Raw genomic sequence first — 11,749 nt, forward strand, 5'->3', positions numbered from 1 at the left:
TTTTATAGTAACCTGACGTGTAAAACTTAATTATATATATATTACTGCATACATTAGCAACAAACCCCACTTTATTGCAAGAACATCAATTTGTCGTATATATGGATTTTAATTCTCCGAAGCTAGTTGTACCAAAAGGGACCATACTCCCAGAGTACACAGATAGTGGGGGCTTTCGCATGTTGATTTCCTTTCCCGAAATCCAACAGAAAAGCAAATAAGTGAAACCAATTAGTTAGACGGAAATAATAGACAATTGTAATTTCTATGCAACACGGTGATTCTGTATGGAAGCGTGAATATGGAATATAATGCACGATTTGACAAACAAAGGTTTGGAAAAAATAAAGCAAACAATTTAAAGCAAGGTGAAGAATGAAGAGCGTCATTAAACTAAGCTTGATCCAAATTGTAAAGGTCCTTTTCAGGTAGACGGTAGACCAAACAGTCAGATAGATGGTGAATTAAATGAAGACATGGACGATAAAAGTGAAGATACGCCTTCAAGTGGGGGAAAATGGATATGAAGTGCACAAGAGGTGCATCAAAATCCCAAGAAGGGGAAGGAATACCGCACCACAACAGGTGTCTCGCATAAGTAAAAAGTGTTGTGGCGGGGGTCGAAAGGTTAAGCTAAACAAAGATAGCTTACTGTAATTCACTGTAGATGCGCGTACATATTTTTTTATGGCGACATATAGTCACTATAAATCCCTTTAAAACTCGCTATGTCTGTTTCCAAGAACTTGCAATTGAGTGAAAGCATAGTAACAGAGACAAAGAGAGACTCCGCTGCTGAGTGAGGTCTGATCGTACAGCTTTGACTGAAGAACAGCAACGGCGAACAATAGTTGCACAATTTTGAGTGATTAATTGATTGGTGACATTGAGCTAAGGGAAATTTGAGAAGATAGTCGGCTCGAGCTGTTAACATGGACAGAACCTGCTGTGCTGCCAAATTGCAACTACGATGGATAACCATCTCTATATTCCAACATATTCAATATATTTGCATTATTTAATAATGTATTTTTTTTATACCCTGGGCCCATTAAAAATGAGTATATGGGTATATTGTATTTGTGCAAAATCCAAATGTATGTAACAGCCAGAAGGAAACATCTCCGACTCCGTAAAATATATATATTCTTGATCAGCACCAAAAGCCGAGTCGATCTAGCCATGTACGTCTGTCTATCCGTCCGTCCGTCCGTATGTATGAACGCAAAGATCTCAGAGTTTATTTCCGATAATCGATAACTTACTCCGTTTTTTTGGCAATTTTGGTAAAGAATAAGAGCTAGAGTCACCAAACTTGACATATAGCTTCGAAAATAGAATATATATGCATTTGATGTTGGAAGAAGAGGGTTCAGGGTATCCCCTAGTCGGGAGCTCCCGACTAGAACCTCTTACTTGTCATGTTTTTCGCACAGTATTAACCACCATCACAACATCAAAATTAGAAAAATTCCCACCTTCCATTTAATATTGTTTATTTAACTAAATTAAACAATTCATCGCTCTGCTTCTTCGCTGTCATCCAAGTCCGAGGCTGTTTAGAAGCCTAGTGTGCCAATTGATAAAAGCTGTAAGCAAAGCTGTAAGCAAAGGCAACAACACAGCACAGAAGATCATCATAACTTGCGCACCCTACGATAACAAATGATTCGTCGCCATCAATTTTCCTTTCTCAAAAAAGTATGCTATCCGAGCAAATTTTTCAAAAGCGTCCGCTAAGGGTCCGACAATTTCGGTATCCGGTCCAGCACTCACCAAATTCATTGCCTTGACTGAAAGGCTCAATCAGTTTGAGGCGAGAACTAACTCGTCTCTGAAACTGTCGTGTCGCTCTACCCTCTTAAAGTACGCTTAGACCAAATTCGTGCTCTTTCCAATATGATTTCACAGCTGTCTATATAACCAGTCCATGTGTAACAGTGGTCGAAAAACTATTTCACCTCAACTCAAACACAGAAGGGGAAGAGAAGACAATCGTGAACAAGTCTACTCGCACAAATAATGGTTTCGCATCAGCGTGAAATAACTTAACTGCCAGACTTGAGACAAGAGGCTGTTAGTCAACAGTCAACTCCAGGTGCTCTTTAATCTCCAGTTAGCTTCGCAGGAATCAAAAACTGATATTAACGACTTACAGAGCACAAGCCAACGTTGCTTGACAGATCTAGAGCACTCCCGCATAAGCACTGTGAACTAGGATTGCAATCTGGATTACCTGTGTGCCTCCAAGCTACCGAAGCTTACATTTTCGCTGTGGGAACACTCGTTGCACAACAAGGATGACATCAAACAGCAAAAACTCTACCTAAATTGTTTCGCGAGAGGGCATCGATTAAAAGATTGGACGAGTCAATATAATTGTTTCACGTGCAAGTGTCGCCACAACACACTCCTGCATCGTGACAGCCCTACTTCAGGCCCCTCGGTGACAGTTCCCACGTCAGAAAGTAGCTGTTCGAGCCATCAACGAGCTGCGCACAGCTCTGGGCACTGCTGGATTTGCATTGCGCAAATGGATCTCATCAATCTTACGAGAGAGTATCTACTCCAAGCCGATTTCTTCAAGATTGAAGAAGCTAGCGATACGAAGTCTCTTGGTATACGCTGGAAAGCAGACACCGATCAGATCCTCTTCGCCCCCACCGACATCAAAGTTCAGCAACCTTACACAAAACGAGAGATGCTTTCATAATTTGTCAAGCTCTTCGATCCAGAGGGATGGTTACCTCCATCCGCACTAAGATCTTCATGCAAGAGATCTGGCTTCATGGTATGGCTACAAAGATGGCTGGAATTTCTCGAGAGCTATGCAGCTATGAATAAGATACGCATCCCCAGATGGGTTCAATCTTCCCCTAAGAGGCAAAAATGCAGTTCCATAGTTTTTGAAATGCATCTCAGACCGCCAAAACCAGGTATTGCCTAGCTCTTCGTACTTTGTAGAAAGTTCAAATTAATAAGAGTCATAATGTATACCCTCAACCAAATCCAGCTCTTGATACACGAATCCTTGACTTATTTATGTTCCCCCTTGCGGAGTTTAACTTGCAACTACTGTGAACCGACCAAACTACCTGGCAGTGCCCAATCCTACTAGTATTGTGTTTTCAGAAAAAATTTAATTTAATTCGACCCGTTTACACAGTGCAGAATACAATATAATCGCAATTCCAAACTATAAAATGAAAAGTTCTTTATTTATATATACTTTTTAAATCCTTGCAGACGATAAAGCCGTGAAATGTGTAACGCATAGAAGGGGACATCTCCGACCCCATAAAGTATATATATTCTTGATCAGCCTCAATAGCCGAGGCGATCTAGCCATATCCGTCTGTCTGTCCGTCCGTGTGTACTTCTGTCCGTCTGTCCGTCCGTCCATATTGAAATTCGTAACTTGTATGTCCTCCTTGTCCATAGGCAAATCGAGTTTGTTATAATCGATAATCAATAACTTACTCCGTGTTCAAGAAATCGATAAAAATCGATATCGAAATCCTGGTTTTTGAACAAATTGGGTAAATAAGAAGAGCTGGAACAACCAAAAGTGACATGTTTACTCAAGAATAGTATATATATATCAAGTATCTTTAATTTTATACCTATCGTACCTCCCCGCTACTATATCATAGCTATAAATCAATTTTATAACCCAACTTCTTTTTGAGAACACACAAATATTCTGGTTCAATAAGGTACAATAAGATATACTGTAGAAAATTTCATGCAGATCGGTCGGTGTATGCATGTACACACACATTCATGCGCGTCTGCGTCGTACTCATCAACAGCAATATACTTGCGATTGTATCGTTGTCTGTGCTATTATTTGATATGGTTTTTATCTCACATTGAATCAAATATTGTTGTGGCTGTTGAGTAGAGGCGGTGAAAAGTGGTGTTGTCTGTCGCAAGTTCGAGACCTACCGGGCAAACAGTTTTCTTTTTGTGGCTGGTATGGCTGTTGAGTAGAGACGGCAGCAAGTAGTGCGGTTAGTTGAGAGTTCGAACATATTTTTACACCCTTGGAAAGGGTATCATAATTTTGTCAGGAAATGAGTAACACATAGAAGGAGATATCTCCTGTCGGCTGTCTGTTTCTATGCGAACTAGTCTCTCAGTTTTAAAGCTATCTTTATGAAACTTTGCAGAAGTCCCCCTTTCGCAGCACATACGTCGGTACCAGCTGGATTAGACCACTATATCATATAGGGGCCACAGGAACTATCGGTCGAAAATTAAATTGTATGAAAAACATTTTTGTTTATCAAGATATCTTGACCAAACATGGTATTAATTAGTTTTGCTATATCCTATTTAGATCGGACCACTGTATCATACAGCTGCTATAGGAACGATCGGTTGAAATCTAGGTTCTTGTATAAAAACTGTTTTGTTTATCAAGAAATCCTGCCCAAACACATTAACTATTTTCCCTGTGCTTCTTAGATCCGGGCACTATGAGCATTATGAAAGGGTTGGGTCTGCAAAGGTATTATATCTTCAGCGTGCTAAAGATAGCCCTTCTTTCAAGATTATTTTACTTTAGTTTTGGCCACAGTCATGTCAAATTTAAAAAATAATCTGTTGCTGTTTTATTAAGCTTACATTACTTGTGCATCATCACATAACGTGTACAACACTTAACCCGTGTTGGTCCACAACAGTAAAGTGGTTGGTGAGTTAGACTTTGAATTATCGGCGTAAAGCCATCTCCAGTTGGTGAACTTTACTGCTTTTCCTGCAGGCAGCTGTTTTAACACTAACTTCGTTTTCACGAACTTGGGGAATATGTGAAGTTGTGCGATACTTCTCGTGTATTGATATGGATTCCTGAACACGCAGATTCAATAGTGATAATTCGTATAGAGTATCTTGCATTTGAAATAAGCATTGGGAAAGTTTGCCCATATGCACGCAAAAGTGAAGCGTTAATAGATATGCCGCCTCCGAGAAATGCGACACAGTTAAGACAATTTATTTTCGAATCAGTACAACCTCTGTATTTGCTGACTTTAAAGAGAAATTCCGAATATGTTTGGGTGCCAGAGCATGAGCAAACTCGTTTAAATATAATAACTGTATTGACACAGGCACCTGTGTTAACCATATTTGACCCACAATATCCAATAAAATTACACATAGATGATAACTCTGTTGGCTATGGGGCAATATTACTGCATATCAATGTGTCGTATATATGGACTTTAATTCTCTGAAGTTATTAGTACCAAAATCGATCATACTCCCAGCGTACACAGCCACCATCTGGGTTTTCGCGGTCATTTAATTTCGATCTCGAATACAGGAAAGGGAAGCGAATGGCGCATGTTGATTTCCTTTCCCGAAATCCACTAACAAGAGAAAATAGATGCATGAATTAAAATAAGTGAAACAAATTAATTAGGCGGAAATAATAGACAATTGTAATTTCTATGCAACAGCGTGATTCTGTATGGAAGCGTGAATATGGAAGATAATGCACAATATGACAAACGAAGGCTTGGAAAAAAAAAGCCAAACATTATAAAGCAAGGCGTACGTGATCACGTATTGGTGAAGAATGAAGAGCGTCATTAAACTAAGCTTGATCCAAATTGTAAAGGTCCTTTTCAGGTAGACGGAGATCGCTATATTTTATGATCGCTAACAAATAAGCGAACGTATAAATATTTACACGAATTTTTAAGAGCGTTACCAAACAGTCAGATAGGTGGTGAATTAAATGAAGACATGGACAACAGAAGTGAAGATAAGCCTTCAGGTGGGGGAAAATGGATATGAAGTGCACAAGAGGTCCATCTAAATCCCAAGAAGGGGAAGGAATACCGCACCATAACAGGTGTCTCGCATAAGTAAAAAGTGTTGTGGCGGGGGTCGAAAGGTTAAGCTAAACAAAGATAGAATTATGTAATATGTCTTGATTTAATTCTATTTGAAAAAACAATTGGTTATTAATTATTGGTTATTATTATACTTGGAAGCATAAAGACAACACATGAGGTTTGTCGACGTGTGGTCTGTCAGGAAGGCAAAGTAGATAGCTTACTGTAATTCACTGTAGATGCGCGTACATATTTTTGTGGCGACATATAGTCACTATAAATCCCTTTAAAACTCGCTAACGGAGAGAACAATAGTTGCACAATTTTGAGTGATTAAATGATTGGTGACATTGAGCTAAGGGAAATTTGAGAAGATAGTCGGCTCGAGCTGTTGACATGGACAGAACCTGCTGTGCTGCCAAATTGCAACTACGATGGATAACCATCTCTATATTCCAATATATTCAATATATTTGCATTATTTAATAATGTATTTTTTTTTATACCCTGGGCCCATTAAAAATGAGTATATGGGTATATTGTATTTGTGCAAAATCCAAATGTATGTAACAGGCAGAAGGAAGCATCTCCGACTCCGTAAAATATATATATTCTTGATCAGCACCAAAAGCCGAGTCGATCTAGCCATGTCCGTCTGTCTTTTGATGTAGGTGCTCCTAGTTCCCGCGCAGATCGAGTTTATTTCCGATAATCGATAACTTACTCCGTTTCCAATCAATCGATAAAAATCGATATCGATATCCTGTTTTTTTTTGGCAATTTTGTTAAATAATAAGAGCAAGAGTCACCAAACTTGACATATAGCTTCGAAAATAGAATATATATGCATTTGATGTTGGAAGAAGAGGGTTCAGGGTATCCCCTAGTCGGGATCTCCCGACTAGAACCTCTTACTTGTTATGTTTTTCGCACAGTATTAACCACCATCACAACATCAAAATTAGAAAAATTCCCACCTTCCATTTAATATTGTTTATTTAACTAAATTAAACAATTCATAGCTCTGCTTCTTCGCTGCCATCCAAGTCCGAGGCTGTTTAGAAGCCTAGTGTGCCAATTGATAGCGATAAAAGCTGTAAGCAAAGGCAACAACACAGCACAGAAGATCAACTTAACTTGCGCACCCTACGATAACAAATGATTCGTCGCCATCAATTTTCCTTTCTCAAAAAAGTATGCTATCCGAGCTACTTTTTCAAAAGCGTCCGCTAAGGGTCCGACAATTTCGGTATCCGGTCCAGCACTCACCAAATTCATTGCCTTGACTAAAAGGCTCAGTCAGTTTGAGGCGAGAACTAACTCGTCTCCGAAACTTGTCGTGTCGCTCTACCCTCTTAAAGTACGCTTAGACCAAATTCGTGCTCTTTCCAATATGATTTCACAGCTGTCTATATAACCAATCCATGTGTAACAGTGGTCGAAAAACTATTTCACCTCAACTCAAACACAGGAGGGGAAGAGAAGACAACCGTGAACAAGTCTACTCGCACAAATAATGGTTTCGCATCAGCGTGAAATAACTTAACTACCAGATTTGAGACAAGAGGCTGTTAGTCAACAGTCAACTCCAGGTGCTCTTTAATCTCCAGTTAGCTTCGCAGGAATCAAAAACTGATATTAAAGACTTACAGAGCACAATCCAACGTTGCTTGACAGATCTAGAGCACTCCCGCATAAGCCCTGTTAACTGGGATTGCAATCTGGATTACCTGTGTGCCTCCAAGCTACCGAAGCTTACATTTTCACTGTGGGAACACTCGTTGCACAACAAGGATGACATCAAACAGCAAAAACTCTACCTAAATTGTTTCGCGAGAGGGCATCGATTAAAAGATTGGACGAGTCAATATAATTGTTTCACGTGCAAGTGTCGCCACAACACACTCCTGCATCGTGACAGCCCTACTTCAGGCCCCTCGGTGACAGTTCCCACGTCAGAAAGTAGCTGTCCGAGCCATCAACGAGCTGCGCACAGCTCTGGGCACTGCTGGATTTGCATTGCGCAAGTGGATCTCATCAATCTTACGAGAGAGTATCTACTCCAAGCCGATTTCTTCAAGATTGAAGAAGCTAGCGATACGAAGTATCTTGGTATACGCTGGAAAGCAGACACCGATCAGATCATCTTCGCCCCCACCGACATCAAAGTTCAGCAACCTTACACAAAACGAGAGATGCTTTCATAATTTGTCAAGCTCTTCGATCCAGAGGGATGGTTACCTCCATCCGCACTAAGATCTTCATGCAAGAGATCTGGCTTCATGGTATGGCTACAAAGATGGCTGGAATTTCTCGAGAGCTATGCAGCTATGAATAAGATACGCATCCCCAGATGGGTTCAATCTTTCCCTAAGAGGCAAAAATGCAGTTCCACAGTTTTTGGAATGCATCTCAGACCGCCAAAACCAGGTATTGCCTAGCTCTTCGTACCTTGTAGAAAGTTCAAATTAATAAGAGTCATAATGTATACCCTCAACCAAATCCAGCTCTTGATACACGATTCCTTGACTTATTTATGTTCCCCCTTGCGGAGTTTAACTTGCAACTACTGTGAACCTTCCAAACTACCTGGTAGTGCCCAATCCTACTAGAATTGTGTTTTCAGAAAAAATTTAATTTAAATGCGACCCGTTTACACAGTGCAGAATACAATATAATCGCATTTCCAAACTATAAAATGAAAAGTTCTTTATTTATATATACTTTTTAAATCCTTGCAGACGATAAAGCCGTGAAATGTGTAACGCATAGAAGGGGACATCTCCGACCCCATAAAGTATATATATTCTTGATCAGCCTCAATAGCCGAGGCGATCTAGCCATATCCGTCTGTCTGTCCGTCCGTCTGTACTTCTGTCCGTCTGTCCGTCCGTCCGTATTGAAATTAGTAGCTTGTATGTCCTCCTTGTCCATACGCAAATCGAGTTTGTTGCCAATAATCGATAACTTACTCTGTGTTCAAGAAATCGATAAAAATCGATATCGAAATCCTGGTTTTTGAACAAATTGGGTAATTCTCGCCACGAGATTATCCGGAGACAAATCATGCCATGTTGCTTTGCCTTGCTCGCGTCTGTAGAGTGGGCAGAAGAACAATGCGAGCTCCGCGTCCTCAACCACACCGTGCCCGCAGTGCTCGCAAAAGGGGTCGTCCTCATGATTAAACCTCTGCAGATTCGCCTCAAAGCAGCCATGCGCAGTCAATATTTGGGCAAGGTAGTAGTCTACATCGCCGAGTCGCCACTGCAGCCAAAGCTTAAGGTTTGGAATTAGTCTGTGGGCCCATCTGCCATTAGAGCTCGTATCCCATTTGCTTTGCCATTGTTCGATGGTGTTGTCCTCCCAGTTGTTTGTTGGTGGCTGCCCACGTTGATTTTCGGCCGCCATTAGGCCGAGTGGGATGATGCCTGCCAGTACTAAGGCCGCGTCTTCCGATACAGTGCGGAAGCAGGTGGCTACACCCAATGCACATCATCAGTATGCAGCCTTGCATCCTCGGCTGTAAGATGCAACCTCCATTGCGGGGGCCCATATGTTGGATCCGTAGAGGATTGTGGACGTCACCACTACAGCGATTAGCCTTTTGTTCTTTTGCCTTGGTCCTTTGGTGTTCGCCATTATTCGGCTTATGGCTGTTGTAACCCTGGCCGCTTTGTGGCTAATATACTCTAGGTGCTGTTTATACGACAGTCTGTGCTCTATCATGACGCCCAGGTATTTGATGGCGGGCTTGGACTTAATGATAGCACTGCCAACGCGCAACGATGCCGTCTCAACTATCTTTCTGCTGCTTATTAAGACTGCCTTCGACTTCTGCTCCGCTGGCGTGAGTCCGTTCTGCGATAACCACTAAGTTATCCTGTCGATAGCCGCACTGCTCCTAAGAGTGACCTCATCGAGTTTCTTGTCCACAGTCACAACAGCAATGTCATCGGCGAGCCCAATAATTGTGTTGCCCTCTGGTAGGCAAAGCCGCAGTGCTCCGTCGTACATGACGTTCCACAGTAGCGGACCGAGAACAGAGCCCTGGGGAACGCCTCCAGTTACCCTGTACTGTCCTTGGCCGTCTTCCGTGTCGTAATTTAGCACTCTGTCCTGGAAGTAGCTAGTCACTAGCTTCATTAACTGGCTCGGGATGTGTCTGGCCGTTAGCGCTTCTATTTTTTTAATCCAAACGGCTGAGTTGAACGCGTTCCTGGCATCTAACGTACAGACTAGGCAGTACTGTTTGGTGCCTGGTACCTGTCCATCTTGTGCCTTGGATTGTGCTTTCTACTAGTTCAACCACGGCTCTGATGGCATCCGTGGTGCTCCTGTGTTCTCTGAAGCCAAATTAACGTTCAGACAGACCGCGCACCTCAGCAAGCTTGCATTCTGGGCGATTCCAAATTTTCCGCTCAAATATTGTTTGGTCAAGTGATCGGTAGAGATAACAGCGACGGCTGCGTGCAGTAACAGCAGAAGGCAATAATCATAATTACAGCTTAAGAGCAAATGATGTTTGCTCTTTGTAAGTAGCTGCCTACTCTCTTCATCGGACATTTGCCTCCTGCACTGACGCCGGCTGCCCATCGTTCTGAGCGGAGCTCAATTTCGTTCGTTTTGCATATAGTTTTTAGATTTTCGTTTGATCGCAAGCGAGGCACAACTATTTCGAGTTGACTGCCGAGCAATATTATAACATTTCGTAAATTATAAATGTCCTGTGCGGCAAATAAATACATTTGAAACAAAATATAATTTTTCGAATTTTGTTGGGCACAAGGCGGTGCTAATTAACTAGTTGCAAAAAGGCTTGTAGCAACACACTTCGGTGACCCCGACGTGATTCTCTTTATTACTCTTTCATTTCCTTTCTGTTCGCATTTTGATTTATAATTTAATTTTGTATATTTACAAAAAGTTGTGCGTTAAGTGCTTCGAGGTTTAACATAAATTGATAAACTTAACCAAGTCGCTCTAATAACTGTACTTAACCGCATGCTTGTGCATATGCATACAGTTTGTCGTTGTACATAGACGCCGTAGCAAAATCGACGTTAATCGTTGCGCGCTTTAACTAGCTATACGCTATCTCGCTCGAACGAACACTTGTGCGCGCAAATTTTGTATTGTAGTTCGGCTGTGTGAACTTTGTTGTGCGCTACATTAACAATGTTTGATGAAGGTGCAAGTGCAAATGAAAATTAGGCGACATCTGCTAATCAAGTGGTGGTTGGAACACAGGCTGCAGTTCTTAAAGTAAAGATTAGGAATTTAAGTGATCGAGTCAATTGATTGGCCTCTGAACTTGATCCCGCTCGACTTTGCGATGTTGATGACTACAAGCTGCAAGATTACATATGCATGGCATCTGACTTGCAGGTGAAATTTGAAACAATCTATGATAGTTTGTTGGATGTGAGTCAGGCCAGCGTTGAAGAGGATCTTCAGTCAAGTTTTGAGTCAACTATTAGGCGGCTACGAGTGTCCCTTCAACGCGAGCGCGGAAATCGAAGCAAGATTTAACAGACTCCACATTGCTCCACTTTCAATTCAGCCGCAGCTGATGTCCGCGCTTTACTTTTGTTGTTCCAAACCACTCTCGATTGCCTCAATTTAACTCACCGGAGTTTAGTGGAGGCTACACAGACTGGTCTGACCTCTCGTATATGTTCCCCACGGTCATTGATAAGGATCCGTATTTGATAAACATTGAAATACTTCAGCATGTACAGTCATGCCTCAAAGGAACAGCCCTGGATACAATTCGCTCGTTGGAAATGTCAAACGCTTATTATGCTGCCGCTTTAGAACTGCTTGATAAGCGTTTTAATAACAAGCGTCTTGTTTTTCAGTCACATATTGCTCAAATTTTGCGTGAAAGGTGCATAAGGGTGCGA

The sequence above is a fragment of the Drosophila virilis genome, chromosome 5, assembly GCF_030788295.1.
Source record: "Drosophila virilis strain 15010-1051.87 chromosome 5, Dvir_AGI_RSII-ME, whole genome shotgun sequence".
Classification (NCBI taxonomy): Eukaryota; Metazoa; Arthropoda; class Insecta; order Diptera; family Drosophilidae; genus Drosophila; species Drosophila virilis.